General features: G+C 40.0%; 2 long non-coding RNA genes across 2 annotated transcripts; both read left to right on the top strand.

The window, feature by feature from the left end:
* The first annotated feature begins 369 nt into the window (after positions 1-369).
* Positions 370-4,754, top strand: LOC117558201. Its single transcript, XR_004570806.1, has 5 exons — positions 370-502; positions 808-926; positions 1,395-1,525; positions 2,379-2,589; positions 4,534-4,754. It is a non-coding gene; the product is annotated as an uncharacterized LOC117558201 (long non-coding RNA).
* A 917-nt stretch (positions 4,755-5,671) lies between these two features.
* Positions 5,672-8,785, top strand: LOC117558209. The gene is made up of 4 exons (XR_004570807.1): positions 5,672-6,274; positions 6,470-6,836; positions 6,923-6,986; positions 7,150-8,785. It is a non-coding gene; the product is annotated as an uncharacterized LOC117558209 (long non-coding RNA).
* The last annotated feature ends 9,203 nt before the right edge of the window (positions 8,786-17,988 follow it).

The raw sequence follows: 17,988 nt of genomic DNA, 5'->3' as shown, positions 1-17,988 counted from the left end.
GGTCTAAAAAGTGCAAAACCAATGCTATTTTATTTGTACACAAAAGAAAGGGTCATATTTCTGACATTGACGTTAAAGTTGAATACATCAATGTTACTCAATGCTTTGTATCATTTTATCTTGTAATTTACCTTTTATTTTATTCCAGTATCAGTTTGGGCTCTCACTTGTTTCTTGTTTTTTTTTTACAGAAAGCCATTAAGGCAGCAGAGGGAGGTGAGAAAAGGAAAAGCCTCATGCAAATCCTGAATGAGAAGAAATCCCTGAAAAAAAAAAATCCACTCTACACCATCGAGAAAAAGAGAAAGAGGGAGGAGACACTGCCAGACAGCTTCTCTGACAATGGTGATGGTGATGATGATGATGATGATGATGATGATGATGATGATGATGATGGAGGTGTTGTGCCCCAAAAGATTCATGATGAAATGAAAATGAAATACCACCAACTGCAAAGAAAGCATCAGGCTCTAACACTAGACCTGGACCAATGCAAGCAAAAGTAAGAAATTGTGAAAAAAGTACAAAAAGAAAAGATGATTATATTTATAGCACAATTTATATTTATATTATTTATTCATAACACGTTTACATCACAGTCTTGCATCTGAGATAATATTGGTGGCATATTGGGTTTAATGACATAAAATCATGTTTTTTAAATACAGTTATTTAAAAGTTGTGAACATTTACCTATGTGTTTTTTAAATATCAGTTTTAGGGTAACACTAAACTTCAGATATAATTGGTAGGATGCTAAAAGGTTATTACTGCTAATTTTCATTTTTTCTTCATTTTATAATAAAGATCCACAGAATTGGAGAATAATAAGAGTGAGTTGGAACAGGAGGTGGTCACATACAGAGAGGCAAACCTGACTTTGCAAAACAATATCGATAAACTCCTGAAAGAGGTCTTTTCTCAAAGTGAGTACAATTGTTTTTACTAATTGCAGACAAATTATTTAAGCATAATGGTACTTTTTGTTCAATTTAGCTTTTCTAACTGTTTATTTTTATTAGAATACTCATCAGATACTTCAAAAAAAGACACAAACAGACAAGATCTGCAGTCTACTGAAATGTGTTGCTGTAAACAATTAGCTCATCAGGATGGGCCCACATATAAACTCCCACTCATAGAAATTCCCTTACTGTTAATTTCACTAAGGGAGGGGAGCAACACTCACTTATGGACTGTCTCCCCATTTGTCATTCATCCACTATTTTATTCTGGTGTGTAATAAGTGTTACAGTCTCACAGGGCTGCTATCATTGCAACACTTTTTACTTGTGTTAATCATACTAGGTATCCAGTGTAATATTAATTAATACTATTTTTGAACCTTTTCTGCTACCTCGTCATTTTGTTACCATCAACATTCTGTGGAGAAGGATCTGTGACCTCTCGAACCTGTGAGCCAGCCATTCCACCACTGACACCACCAGGGCAAAACACCACTTCAGAGAGGGAGCCCGATCAGCCGATCCATTGCCCAAGGCATATGTAAAAAAAGGATGGGAAGGTACACCTTTTTTCCATAGGTTCTTGTTCTGCTCGATCCCAAATTGGTGTCTAAATCAGTAGTGTGCATGTCAACACTTGTGTGTTAGTCCTTAGGCATGGCATACATTTGTGACCATTTTGGCAAGTTATTGGACTAACAGACAAGTTATAAACTGAGCTCTATGGGGGTCTTTAAAACTAACGCGTGTCGCGCAGCACGCTCACAGACATAGATTGCGCAATAATGCATTGCGCACCATGGAGGTGCAGTGCAGGCATATTGTCATTCAAGAGATGCATAGTTATTTTGGAAAACATGTTTTTCTTTTAGCCTATTTACCTCGTTAACGTAAATAATACTCATTACATTGACACATGCATTATTTGTGATTAAAATAATGGTTGTTGGTAATGTATTAGCGACCCCCACAGATCTATGATTTCACTATGTCCTTATGGGAGCTCAGCTCCCATGGCTCCCACATAACTCGAACCCTGTCTGCACCCAGGGGCGGACTGGCCATCGGGACGTTCGGGACAAATCCCGATGGGCCTGAAGTGGGCCGGTGGTACCGAAATGGGCCGGTAGTCCCAGTCCGCCCCTGTCTACACCCCTATGCACTGCCATTTCCCCACGTAAACATAACAGTCTGCAATGAAACGGTTGTGTCCTGTGTGCTCCACTTCCTACTTGGCGAACCGTTGACTTGATCGTGCACACGAGATACTTTTTGATGACCCGGCCTTTAGAGGCTCCGCAATTGTCATACAGCTAGAGGCAATAACATAACATTGGCTTGACTGATGCAATTACTAAATAAGTTGCAAAATTGTTTGCAATATATAATGTGTAAATATATTGCTTTTTTCAGATCCACATTGGAACAGACATTTGGCTGCGAGAAGAGGTGTGGAGAAAAATTGATTCCACAACAAAGGACTCGCTCTTTGTGAAGGAGTTGGCTGTAGCCATATGGGGTACAGCAGAGTTAATGGGAAGAAGTGTGTCTGGAAAGGAATGCCCGAGCAAAACGACCGAAGCAAAGCCTCCCTTAACCCCATGCAAGCTTGGGACCGTAAAAGGTATGTGACACATCTCCGTACACTGAATGTCATCTTAAACTAACAAATTAAATACTACAAACATTCAAGACAGACAGGTGATGAAGACTTTTGCAATGTAATTGATCGCTCCGCTCGCCCGTTAGAGCCTGTCATCTTCCAAAAGTCAAGCAGCTTATTACAACCCACAGACACGTTTTAAAGTTTTCAAAAGTGGTCGAGTAAGTTATAACAATCTGCTGTCTCAGGCGGATCATAAACTATGGGATTAGTTTTGTTTCATAATGATAAAGCAACACTTTCCTCCATTGATTTTCATATCAAATTAGTGTGTTAATAAAATAAGCTATCATGGCTTATACTTGCATATCTAAACAGAATCATGAAAGCATGTTGGTAGAGTCAGGCACACGAGTCCATTTGAGTGTGTGCGCCGGTGTCTGAACTCTGAACGCTCACTGCTAGCTATGTAGCTAACTGTTCCTGCTATTAGGCTACTAGCTTGCATTGTTATGGATCTAAAGTTAGCAAAAGCTAACTTTCATAACACAGATTTTCTTTACTTCTCACTTAACTAAAACAATAAAGAAACAGACCGTATAGTACAGCACAAACAACACAAATGATCAATACTTACATATATTTTCACTTGTAGTATTATAATAATTGAAATGCTGGTTCTTCTGGGGGTCTTCTGTCCACGCTCAGCTACCGCACCGCAGCTGCCTGCATTGTACAATCACTGGAGGACTGGGCTGTCACTCAAAAACTGAGTAGCCAATGGGGACGCACCCTTGAAAGTCCCGCCTACCTGGGAGGTTTGTGTCAGAATAGAGAGGCGAAGTCACGCCCATCTACTCCCTGGGACCTTATTTCGGAAAAACTATGTATTGAAGTCAATGGTGAGAGAAAGATTATTTTTCGATCCCGTTTGAATTGTGCCACGAATTACACATATGATGTTTGTTAATCTTAAAAAATAATTTTCATGTCAAAAAAGTCACAGTTTGTCGTAAAACTGTTGAAATATAAGACTATGAAAAATACGCAACTAGAAAGACTACAAATCCCAGAGTCCCGGTCCCGCATGCTGGCTCTGGAACCGACTAACTCCCCTTGTGTGTATGCACAGCTCTCAACATGCCCAGACTTGGAGTGATTTTCACCTCTTTTAATACTTTCCGCCTCATTCTGAAAGAAAGAAGTGAATTGTTCCATCGTGACGTCATTGAGCGGTTTTACGACACATTTTTATTTTTTTTACTTGCAAAATTATCTTTTAAATTGACAAACATCATATGTGTAATTCATGGCACAATTCAAACGGGATCAAAAGATAATCTTTCTCTCCCCATTGACTTCAATACATCATTTTTCCAAAATAAGGTCCCATGGAGGAAAGGGAGGGACTTCACCTCTCTATAGAAAACAAAAAATGAGAAAGCTGCAGCGAGAGCAAAAGTCTGATCATTGAGAAAGAAGCAAAGAGAACTAGAGATAACAGATGTTAAAACAAAGAAAAAAGACTTATAGTTTACATGATTACACAAATGATTTGTTTGCAACATATAGTTTTATTTTTGAAATTAAATTTATTTTGCTTATTTTTTTTCTCTTAAACTCTTAGTTCTGCTTGATTCGGAGAAAGTGTTGCTTTATCTTTATGAAACAAAACTAATCCCATAATAATCATGTGACCTTTGAGGACAGTCAATACAAAATAAAAATGTGTGCAAAAAGTTTATATACATGTAATATAATAGAATATGATATTTACAAGAACAGAATATGAAATTAAATAATGTAAATTAAGAAAAAAATTAAATACGGTGTATTGCGTGGATAATAGACCCAATCACAGTGAATGTTCAAAACTAAATTTGATACATTTTTCTTTTCCATCTCAGAGTGCACATATTTAAGTAATCATAACACAAAGCTAAAAGTTTCCTTTCTCTTTTCAAGAGTGCTTCAGAGGATGGCTGATCAAGCAAAACGTGGAGAAGACCGAGAGGGAGAAGAGGGAGAAGTTGGCCGGTTACTTCATTTCGCAAAAAATACAGGACCTCTTGAAAAAGGGGAAGAAACAGTTGAAATACAAATCTGAAGGAATGGGTGTTTGATGTTTTCCAATTTGTATTAATGTTCATGTTGTGTGTTATAAATGATGTTCCTGCTTCTAATCATTTGATGTATGAGTATTTATTTACAGACAATACATTCTATACATTCTGGTATACCTTTCTGGTAAGGTAGGTGCTCTGATCTGAAATTATAGATGTTCATTGAGCTACTGCAATTGGGTGAGAGTGTTTCATCATCATATATGACCAGCTTAACCACCATTTAATCCCAGTTAAAGTTCTACTCAAGATCATACCAGTCTGACCAGCTAATGGTGACTAGCTAGACCACTGTGACCACCAGCTTTTACCAGCTAAACCAGCTATCCCGACCAGCTAATGGTGACCAGCTAGACCACTGTGACCAAACCAGCTAGACCACTGTGACCAAACCAGCTAATGGTGACCAGCTAGACTACTGTGACCACCAGCTTTTACCAGCTAAACCAGCTATCCCGACCAGCTAATGGTGACCAGCTAGACTACTGTGACCACCAGCTTTTACCAGCTAAACCAGCTATCCCGACCAGCTAATGGTGACCAGCTAGACCACTGTGACCAAACCAGCTAATGGTGACCAGCTAGACTACTGACCACCAGCTTTTACCAGCTAAACCAGCTATCCCGACCAGCTAATGGTGACCAGCTAGACCACTGTGACCAAACCAGCTAATGGTGACCAGCTAGACCACTGTGACCACCAGCTTTTACCAGCTAAACCAGCTATCCCGACCAGCTAATGGTGACCAGCTAGACCACTGTGACCAAACCAGCTAGACCACTGTGACCAAACCAGCTAATGGTGACCAGCTAGACTACTGACCACCAGCTTTTACCAGCTAAACCAGCTATCCCGACCAGCTAATGGTGACCAGCTAGACCACTGTGACCAAACCAGCTAGACCACTGTGACCAAACCAGCTAATGGTGACCAGCTAGACCACTGTGACCACCAGCTTTTACCAGCTAAACCAGCTATCCCGACCAGCTAATGGTGACCAGCTAGACCACTGTGACCAAACCAGCTAATGGTGACCAGCTAGACCACTGTGACCACCAGCTTTTACCAGCTAAACCAGCTATCCCGACCAGCTAATGGTGACCAGCTAGACCACTGTGACCAAACCAGCTAGACCACTGTGACCAAACCAGCTATCCTGACCAGCTAGACCACTGTGACCACCAGCTTTTACCAGCTAAACCAGCTATCCCGACCAGCTAATGGTGACCAGCTAGACCACTGTGACCAAACCAGCTATCCTGACCAGCTAAAGTGTCCAAAACCCCTCTAACCAGCTAACTAATCCAGCCTAATATTGTCTGGCTGGTTTACCAGCCTGACCAGCCAGACCAGCCTTGTTGGTCTAAGCTGGTTTTTTCAGCAGGGACGCTGGCCTTGGGAAGAGGATGCTCAGCCGACAAGAACACTTGATACATAGTGAGGTAATATACATAACAATTGTAATCATTTGCTGTATAGTGAATCTTATTGCATTTTGTTTTAAAGATTGTGGCTGTAGTTCAAGAGGAATTTCCTAAACTCAAAACGTTAAAAGGAGGCTGGATGTTTTACAAGTCGACAGGTACAGTAGCCATTTTTTTATCTCCAATTATAAAATATATTGCTGTTAATAACTGTTATGTGATATCCTACTTTTAAATTAATATTACTATCATCTTTTAAAGTCGTAAAAGTATAATGTATATGCATTAATGTACAAATGGTAAGACTGTTTTAAAGGACACTTTCTGTCGTTCCTCTTTCCATTTTAAAATAGGTGGCAGTGGACGTCGCAAGCTTTCCATAATCCCAACAGACTCGGAGGGGCACTCAACAAGGCTCCTGAAATCAGCCACCAACAAAAGCGTAGTGTTTGTGGTTCCACTGCAGAACCACTGCCATATGATTCAGTCGAGTTCACAGAGATGCCACAGTCAAGCTGCACATCACAATGCCTGAAAGCAGTTATTCCAACATTTGTTTTTATTTCTCCAATAAATATGTAAATATGTTTTTGTGCAAATGACTGTTTCAAACATGTATCTATACTACTAGCTCTTTATTCTAGGAGACTGAATCTCTGGTTCCCATGGATGAAGAATGCCAAACTAATCCCTACCGCAGGGATTGGAGAATCCTCTGAGGTAAATGTGTAGGGTATAACACATTTCAGCAAACCTTTTTTTTTTGTACTGTAACACACACTCACTTGTATGTGCTATTTTTTTAGCAGGTTTGCCCACTTTGTCTTGGATCATACCCAATGATGTCCATGCAAGCACATGCGGTGACAGGTAATATATCTCCAGATATGCAAAAAACATAAAGCGAAATATTTTCTTATGATATAATTTTACATTGCTTTGTATGATAGACGATATGCAGGAAGAAATATGTGAACATAATCACTGATTTGTCCCTATTTGCCATTCTTTATTTGTTGTTGTCTTTTCTTAGAACTGACATCGCTAACCGAAGCGAAGCAGACAGTCTCATAATTGTAAAGGAAACTTCTGTGTAGCAATGCAGTGGGAGTCACTGACTCATGAAGGAGACACAGGACGAGCAGGAGTTCTGATGTCAAACACTGAGATTTAATACAAGCATCGGCCGGAGAAATTCACATCACAAGTCACACAGTCAAAGGTTCTGACTGCACGGGTGGTTTGCCATGTCAAATCTGATCAGCCTCGCATCTTGGTAGACCTTTTAACTAGTTTACAGAGAGTTAATCCACATATTGGGGATGGGCGTAAACCATGGCGTAAACACATCTGCGGAGGAGATATCTCTCCCATCTCTGGAGCTTAGAAGCTAGCGTTCTCACACTCGCAAGACCTCCCTATGCCCTGTAGGTCAAGCTGTAAAACCTAGTATCAACATACGACTGCATTATCACATTCCTTACGGGAGATTAGAAGCAGGGATGGTCGTACATGTCAACACACAAAATAAGGTTAAATGTCTAGGAGTAAAGACAAAATGAATCCCTAACAATAATGACAGAGGAACTGCCAGGACCTTCAGTTCCACGATTGTCAACAACATATTCAGCAGGTTATTTATTCAGAACACTTACTGCTGTGTTGTAGTTTTAAAATAGACCACTTTTTTTGGGCTGTAAATGGTTACTCACGAAGACCGTTACAAAACAATGATCCCAAAAGAAAACACTAACAATTTTTACTATTTCAAATGATGTTTTCAGCTTGGACCAGTAAAGTGGACCCAGAAAAGCACGTCAGTTGTTCAGAGAAGAACTTCTGGGCCGGATGTCGAAGCCTTTCTCTTTTGATTGACATGTTTGATACAGAAGAACAGGACAGTTCTTTTATTTCTTTCTTCAAAAGGAATAATGTCAACTGGGCAGCTCCATTGAAGTGCAGGCTGATAGGTATTACAAAACATCACCTGGGTTACATTTTGACTTTTTTGTTTGATCTTGCATAACGAGGGGTTTAGTGCATGTTCTTTCACAGAAGATAGAATGTGTTACATTTATTGTAGTGGAAGCACAAAAGCCAAACGGGGTCTTAGTAACTTTTATTTGAATATAATTGAGTTGCTTGCACTTTCCACTCATATCCTTTATTTCCAAGGAGACGCAGCTTCAGTATCAATTCAGGTGAGGTGTCACCTATTGTCTTTTCATGATAAAACATGTTTATTGTTCCTTTAATTGAATGAAATCAGGGAATACATATTTTGATGTCAGTTACAGACAAATTGATTGTTTTTAATCAATTGTGATCATCAATATCTTGTTGCTTGAGCTTCAACATTGTAATGGCATTACATGGTGTCTTTTACATGTTTTCCTTTATTTTCCTATTTAGCTGCTCTTACAAGCCTTTTTGAAGGGGAAAATGAACACCGGGTTTTGTCTATGGTCATTTTTAAATATTATTTAAAAAAAACACAAGATATATAAAACTAGAAATGAAAAATAATATAATGAACACTTCACATACAGATAGCATGCAAACACACCAATGACAAATGACAAAGTATGTCATTAAAATTACATATATTGAATAAATACATGTTTCTTTAAATATACAGCCACAAAATCACGTGGAGCTGCATAAAAATAGACTCACAAAGGTAACTAATATTTACAAATGTGTACAATGATTTGTAGGTAACTTTGAAGCTTCGGCATAATTACAAGCGGAGAACGGACTAATGTAACATCACAGCAAGCATAACAACAGCCGGTGTTTCTTGTGAGTGTTTCCCTGGTACACAAACACACACACACACACTCGCGAGCTTCCCCCAGACCAGCAATACAAACAAAAATGTGTCTTCGGGTCAATGTGACTGATTTCGATAGAGCAAGTCACATTTGGTTTAGGCACGAAACATACTACCAGAAGAAATACATTGCTTTCAAAATCGCTCTGTGTCGAATCAATAGATTATATTTCGTGACTATAACACAAAATGCCGTGAGTGCTTCATCCTCTGAACACCACAGGATGGCGACTGTAACGCACATAACATAGGTACGCTCCACTGAAATGATTGTCCCCTGCAATTATTATTATCCCTCATGGAGTTCGCTATTCAGCTCGCTAACGTTAGCTTAAACAAACGTAACATGCAACGTTAGCTTAATCTAAAATGCTCTACTACGGCGTACCTTTCATGTGGCTCGTCAGCGCAGACTCTCGCATCGTTATTTGTTGCAAACTTTGCAGGAGGCTACTCGTGGGCTTGACCCTCGTCTTAGCCATGGCTTGTATTTGTCTTCTGCTAGCCAACACTCGTTGAAACTGCAACCTCCTGGCACACAGTCATCTATCACTCTCATCAGAATGCCCAGGTCACACGTAACACAAACACTTGCAGGTCGCGCGCATAGCGCGGGAAGGCTGGAGCGGAGCTGTTTTATGTAGAAGTGAAGCAACTACGCGCGCTCCGACTTCTTTATTTTCTTTTAATCTAAAAAGCGAAGTAAAGCATTTACAATTTCAAGCACTTTATCCCAAATGCGAGCACCATTCCCAAAATTCAAGCACTTTTCAAACCTTGAAAACACCTCGTACAATTTCAAGCATTTTCAAGGATTTCCAGCACCAGTACGAACCCTGGAGTGTGGGGGACTTGGTGCACTTACGTTCTCCCCATGCTCCTTAGGGACCTTGGAAACGTAGTGCGCAGTGTATAGTCACTTGCACTGGCACCTGCAGGGTGGAGCTATGGGCTTATTCAGACCAATTAGGCTCCACCCAGCCAAGCTGCAGCCCGACTTCTCCACGGTCTCAACCGGATAGGAGGAAGTTGGGGTGCGGTGGATGTTAACCAAAGGCCGGTCAGGGGCAGTGTGATGGGTCGATGTTGTTGGACGACAGGGTGTTTATACATCGGGGCTCTACCCACTGTACCCATAGAGTCCGGTAGAGGGCGGAGCCTGTGTGAGATAGAACGGGGGGTTACGTATTGTAACCCTGGTTATATAAGCACAGGCGGAGCCCTCTACCTGGGGGCCCTGTCTTTCCTATGCCGCTCGCTGAACAGGGTGTAGGATGACAGTCGGGAGGTGTAGCCGCCTTATTTGCCCGCGCATTCAGGGAGGCTCGCCCTGATTGGCCGGCTACGATTATACAACTTCAGTGTGTGAACGCTCGCATATCGCTGATGAGAGTAGTACCCATAGAGTCCAGGAGACCCCCGTTATTGTTTCGCCCATGACAAATTGAACACAAACTGGAGTTTAAATAATTTGCCTTTTTGACTGCCTTGTGCAGGTTGATTGCCAATAAAGCAAAAATTGAAAGTCTGATTATATATAAAAAAAGATTTCCCTTTGGGAGAATCTGATAATGTAGATTAATTAACCAGCGGCCATATGCAGACGCAGCCATGGTAGATGTCCCACTTTTTGACTGCAGACCAATTAACTAATGCTGGTTAATTATGGCTGCTAACTCCACAGAGGAATCATTTGGGAAATGCACTAGAAACTGCAGTAATTACAAGACTGGAGAAGTGGAGGATGGGCGGTAAGCTGTGTTGTCTGACAGGAGGAAGCTTTCTCTACACCATTGTCACCCTGAAATAGGAGGCGTGCGTGTATATATTTCACTATAAAGCATGCAATTTTAATCTGTCCAATAAAACAGCTCCCAGTGCAGCAGCGGATCGCTTACAAGGATGTAAAAGTTTGATGCGGCTCTTGTCAGGTTGGATTTAGCGTCCTCGGCTCTGTAAATCGCAGACCGTATGGCCAAGTGCGGAGTGCTGGATCTCAATCCTGATTTATTTATCGTCGTCTTGTGTCTGCCAGGACAGGCGATGCAGCTTGGCCTATTTCTGTTCCTGCACTATACTTGGAGTATCAGGTCCCGTGCCACTTTAGTGATGACATTATGTCATATGTCATTTTTACAAGCAGGGCTAATTTGATATCAACAAACCTTAGTAGTCAATCAATCAATCAATCAATGTTTATTTATATAGCCCAATATCACAAATGTTACATTTGTCTCAGTGGACTTTACAGTTTGTACAAAATATCAGTATGACAATACGACACCCTCTGTCCTTAGACCCTTACATCGTACAAGGAAAAACATCCGAAGAAAACCCACAGTTTAAAGGGACAAATGGGAGAAACCTCAGGGAGAGCAACAGAGGAGGGATCCCTCTCCCAGGACGGACAGACGTGCAATAGATGCTGTGTGTAAATTGAAAAGATAATACATTTGCAACATAGGTAGTCCAAATGTTTGGAAATGCATGTGTGTATAATAGGAAGATGAATCCACGAGGATATCCATCCAGGACCTATGATCCAGGACCACAGCCACGACTCAAGATCCAGGGCTCGCGATCCAGGACAGAGGAGCACAGGATCATCCATGACTCCGGATCCCGGCGTATATAGACACCAAAAAGAAAGACATTTGGGGAAGCTGGGTTAATCGGAACATGAGAGTACACAGGTATAGACAGAGAGAAGGAAGAAGTAAGATGTCCCCCGACAAACTAAGCCTATATCAGCAAAACTAGGGGCTGAATCTAATCAGCCCTAACTATAAGCTTTATAAAAAAGGAAGGTCTTAAGCGCACTCTTAAAAACGGATAGGGTGTCTGCCGCCCGAACACAAACTGGAAGCTGATTCCACAAATGTGGAGCTTGATAAGAAAAGGCTCTGGCTCCCATTGTACTTTTAGAGACTCTAGGAACAACCAACAACCCTGCATTCTTGGAACGCAATGCCCTAGTAGGACAGTAGGGTATAATGAGTTCTTTAAGGTAAGATGGCGCCTGCCCATTAAGGGCTTTGTAGGCGAGAAGAAGAATTTTAAATTCTATCCTGTGTTCTATAGGGAGCCAGTGTAAGGCAGCCAGAACAGGAGTAATGTGGTCCCTTTTCCTAACTCTGGTTAGTACACGAGCTGCAGCATTTTGAATCAGCTGAAGCGACTTCTTGGTACACCCTGATAATAAAGAGTTACAATAATCCAGCCTTGAAGTAACAAATGCATGGACTAGTTTCTCTGCATCGTTTTGAGGCAAGATATGCCTTATTTTTGCAATGTTACGTAGATGGAAGTAGGCGGTCCTTGAAATTGATTTTATGTGGGCGTTAAAGGATAAATCCTGATCAAATATAACACCAAGATTCCTTACAGTCTCACTGGAGGCCAAATTAATGCCATCCATAGTTAGTATATCCTTAGATAATTTGTTTCGTAGATTCTTCGGGCCAAGTACAATAACTTCAGTTTTGGTCGTGTTTAACATCAAAAAGTTTAATGTCATCCACGTTTTTAAGTCCTTGAGGCAGTCTTGAATTTTATTTAGATGATTCATTTCATCAGGCTTGATTGATAAATATAGTTGAGTATCATCCGCATAACAATGAAAATGTACAGAATGATTCCTTATAATATTGCCTAACGGAAGCATATATAATGTGAACAAAATAGGTCCGAGCACTGAGCCCTGTGGCACTCCATGGCTAACTTTGGTTTGCGTGGAAGATTCATCATTGACACGTAGAAACTGAGAGCGTTCAGATAGATAGGACCTAAACCAGCCTAAAGCAGTTCCCTGTATGCCAACTAAGTGCTCTAGTCTTTGCAATAAGATATCATGGTCGATAGTATCAAATGCAGCACTGAGATCGAGCAAAACAAGAATAGAGACACGTCCCTTGTCAGAGGCTATTAGAATGTCATTTGTGACTTTAACCAGAGCTGTCTCTGTGCTATGATGTGTTCTAAAGCCAGACTGAAAATCTTCAAATAAATCATTGTTTTTTAAGTAATCACACAACTGTTTTGCGACCGCTTTCTCAAGCATTTTTGAGAGGAACGGAAGATTGGAAATAGGTCTATAATTGGCTAAAACCTCTGGATCGAGGTTGTGCTTTTTAAGAAGCGGTTTTATCACTGCTACTTTGAATGATTGTGGAACATAGCCTGATAATAAAGACATATTCATAATGTTTAATAAATAAGTGCTAATTAATGGAAAAACTTCCTTCAACAGCTTAGTTGGAATTGGGTCTAACATACACGTTGATGGTTTAGAAGAGAGAATCATTTAATTTAATTGTTCAAGGTTTATGGCTGAAAAGCATTCTAGTTTACTATCTAGTGTAATATTAGAACTTACGTTTCCGGGAGCTGTTGATAACACTATACTGGTCAATGGCAAGAGGTCATTAATTTTGTTTCTAAGAGTAACAATTTTATCGTTAAAAAAGCACATAAAATCATTACTACTGAGTGCTATGGGAATAGAAGGCTCAATCGAGCTGTGGCTTTCTGTCAGCCTGGCTACAGTGCTGAAAAGAAATCTTGCATTATTCTTATTCTCATCTATTAATGAAGAGTAGTAGGCTGCTCTCGCTTTACGCAGTGCTTTCTTATATTCATTGAGAGTAATATGCCAAATTAAACGAGATTCTTCAAGTTTAGTGGAACGCCATATCCTTTCAAGTTGTCTCGACTTTTGCTTTATTTTGCGGGTTTCGGCATTAGGCCATGGAGCTAATCTATGTTGTTTTATTTTCTTCCTTTTCAAAGGAGCAACAGAGTCTAATTTTATTCGCAGCGCATCTGTAGCACTATCAACAACATGATCAATTTGGGGTGGTGTACATTTTGTATAAGTTTCCTCCCTTACATGCAGACATGCTATCGAGTTAAGTATTGGTGGAATCTCTTCCTTAAATTTGGCTATAGCACTAACAGATAGGTTTCGGCTGCAGGAGCTTTTGACTAATGCTTTGTAGTCTCGTAACAGTACTTCAAAAGTTACTAAGAAATGGTCGGATAAAGCAGGATTATGCGGTTCGACTAATAGTTGCTCAATTTCAATACCATAAGTGAGAACAAGGTCGAGAGTGTGATTATAGCAGTGGGTTGGTTTATTTACACTCTGACAAAAACCAACAGAATCTAATATAGAGTTAAATGCAACAGTAAGGCTATTTTTATCATCGTCAACATGAATATTAAAGTCACCTACGATAATTACTTTATCTGTTTTAAGAACCAAAGTTGATAAAAACTCAGAGAATTCAGATAAGAATTCTGAATAAGGACCTGGTGCACGGTACACTGTAACAAATAAGATTGGCTGCAAAGTTTTCCAGGTCGGATGCGTAAGACTAAAAACAAGACTTTCAAAGGAGGTATAATTTAATTTTGGTTTAGTATTGATAAGTAAACTTGAGTCAAAGATTGCTGCAACTCCACCTCCTCGGCCCGTGCCTCGGGCAATATGAGTATTGATATGGCTGGGTGGAGTGGCCTCATTTATGCTGACATATTCTTCATGTCTCAACCAAGTTTCAGTGAGACAGCATATATCAATATTATAATCTGATATTAAATCATTTACCAATATTGCTTTAGATGCTAGAGATCTTATGTTTAAGAGACCATATTTAATATTCCTGTTTTGTTGCACTGTAGTAGTTGTTACATTTACTTGTATTAGGTTATTATGTATGACACCTCTATTAGGTTTTACCTTAAATTGTCCTTGGGCAGACACACACACCGCTAATATTGCGTATTTTATTGGGTTCGGGATTCCTATGGATGACTGCCTAGGAGAGAGCGCAGAGAAGCGTGTAAGACTGCGACTCCGCCTCCTGGTCTCAACTCCAGTTTGTCATGGATTAAGTCCACAAAGCCCTGAAATGTTTGCCCAAATGAGATTTGCACCTTCCAAAGTAGGATGAATGCCGTCTCTCTTAATCAGACCAGGTTTTCCCCAGAAGGCTGTCCAATTATTTACGAAGCCCACATTGTTTGCTGGGCACCACCAAGACAACCAGCGCTGAAATGATGACATGCGGCTATACATGTCATCATTGATCAGATTGGAGAGGGGACCAGAGAAGATTACGGTGTCCGACATTGTTTTAGCATAACTACACACCGACTCCACATTAAGTTTGGTGCATTCTGATTGGCGTAAACGAACATCATTACCACCGACGTGAATAACAATCCTACTGTATTTACGTTTATTTTTAGCCAGCAGTTTAAGATGCGCCTCAACGTCGCCCGCTCTGGCCCCCGGAATGCATGTGACTGTGGAGGCTTCGGGTCTCTAATTTCACGTGTCTCATAATAGAGCTACCAATAACCAGAGTTGGCTTCTCAGCGGGTATCTCGCTGAGTGGGGAATATCTGTTAGATACGTGAACGGGTTGGTGGGGACCTGCGGGTTTCGCGTTATGCCCCTTCTGAACAGTCACCCAGTCTCCCTGCTGCTCGGGAGTTGCCGGGGGACGGCTAATAGGAGCTACCTTTTGCCGGTCCGCACCGGCTAACATGGGCTTTACTGTAGCTGAGTTACTTTCTAAGATGCGGAGCCGGGCTTCTATGGCTATGATTCCCGCCTCCAACCTAACAACTATACTACATTTAACACATGTACCGGTACCAGTAAAGGAGGTAGGGAAGTAACCAAACATGAGACAGTTAGAGCAGGAAATAGCACCCGAGGGTGGGGAAAGAGCCATGGCTAGCTATCAAGCTAAAGTAGCTACCGTTAGCAAACCCGAAAAGAGTGTAGGCAACTGTAGAGTTACAGTCGCTAAGAGAAGGAGAGTTGTGAGTGCTTAAGTTATAGTAACGTGTGATTACAACGTCAGGCAGTTGCCGTGATCAAGAGTTTTAAAACAATCGATTAAGTTAAGATAATAAGCTATCAGCAACAGAACAGGCACACAGGATACCCGGAGATGACAACAACCGGAAGTTACAACATGCTTACCGCAATAGTGGTCCGTTAGTAGTAGTCATAATGAACTGGATTAATTTCTACAATATATAGTCTAGTAATATTATTGTATATGTATTTTACCATAGGTTCAATGTATGCTGAATACATGTGCAATTTGTGTAGGTACTTCCTGTTCCAGGGCATACTTGGCTTAGCGTTGTCAGCTTTATCAACCTTTACAGAGAACACGACTAGGGATGCATATCGTTGACTTTTTTATGATACCGATACTCAACCGATACATATCGTGATACTTTGAAAATGTATCATCCCACAATTACTCCCATGAAGTGCTTTACGATATAGTTAACATGTCAAATGAATATTAAATTCAATTGTGGGACTTCTTGGACCTTTTAGTACTGAACAAACAATGAAAAATACATTAAAAATATGAAGAAAACCGATTATGGAATATCTTTTATAACACCAGCCATCAGGTGTGCCGCGTGAATAGCACATCTTGTCAATGCAAACAGACCGTTATAGCACCGTTATAATTAATGTTAAACCTGAGATTCGACTAGAGAACAAATAAATAATAGAATAAAGGTCATGGGATCTCGGCATTGCACAAACAAACAAATCTCATCTTTAAAATCAACATTTACCTTCACTGGTGAGAGAAAACAAATCCCATCACAGTTCATTTGTGGGACTTTTACCTTTCAAGTATTGAACAAACAATGAAAAATACATAAAATATGAAGAAAAACGATTATGCAATCTAATTTATAACACCCGCCATCACGGGCCACGGACTCACTTTTAAAATTAATTTTTAAAAAACGGATCTGATTTCGGTACGGTATACCGTAGCTACCAGTAACTGGTATTTCGGTTATACCGGATACCGGTATGCATCCCTAAACACGACACCTTTGGTAGATGCGAGTGCTCGTATATCCTAAAATAGTTTTAAATGTTGCCAGTTTTGAATTATTTTGAATAGTTTGTTTTACTTTGCATATTGACTGGCTAATGTGCCATGTTATTTGTGTTTCACAGCTGTATTCGTCTGCCTGTCATGTCTGTGTTTATCTGTTGTAACTTCGTACATGCTGCCCCTCTTGGAAAAGAGATTTTAATCCAATGAGTCTGTTACCTGGTTAAATAAAGGATATATACTTGCCAATAAACAGTTTTATTAGACTTTTTCCGGTAAGAAAATAACCATTTAGATTACCAATATGTCATTAGTCTATCGGAAAAACGCACATTTGGGAACTTGCGCCAACATTTCGAGCCATGAGAGCGAGGCACAAAAACCATGTCTTTATTGTTACTGTAACTGCCCGCACGTTAGACACAGGTCTGTACTGCAAGTTAATTATAGGATCTTTAATAATAATAATTTAAATGTATGAGAGCAACCAATTTAGCTAGACTGATTAACATTTGCTTGGTAGGTACATAGCTAACTTATATGTAAGGTGATTTTGTTCTTGGTGTTATCAAAAAAGTAATCCAGGGGACGTATTACCACAAATAAATGAAAGATAAAACATAATTATTGTTTTAGATTAACCTTTTAAGTTGCAAATATTAGTTTCCTTTGACATAGTAAAGCTGGTAATTATATTAACTTAATCATATGTTTAATTCAAACTTGAATTTCAGCATTTCTTGATTTGAAACCAAATGCGTGTTGTACTAACTTAATTAACTTCTCTTGATGAGTTACCTTGAGTTCAGAAGTACCCTCTCCTTATCACTTTACATGCTTGGACACATTCAGGACCTTAAAGGATTTGTTAGCTGAACAAATCTCACACAAGACAATTTTATCAGGATCCCATATCGATATTTCGTAATGGTTTATGTTTTCAAATGATTCACAATGTTATTCATTTAAACTGGCAGGACTTTCAAATCCTACAATGGGGATTTAAAAATGCAATGGTTATCATTTTTATATTAAAAACGTAATAAATGGTTAAAAGTACTTCCTGGATAATAGGAAAGGTATCACCCAGCTGGCAGTGACAGCGTAATATCCCCCATCTTACTTCAGCACATTTTAGCATCATTCA

This window comes from Gymnodraco acuticeps, unplaced genomic scaffold (genome assembly GCF_902827175.1).
Source record: "Gymnodraco acuticeps unplaced genomic scaffold, fGymAcu1.1, whole genome shotgun sequence".
Lineage (NCBI taxonomy): Eukaryota > Metazoa > Chordata > Actinopteri > Perciformes > Bathydraconidae > Gymnodraco > Gymnodraco acuticeps.
This window is presented reverse-complemented; position numbering and strand designations above follow the sequence as displayed.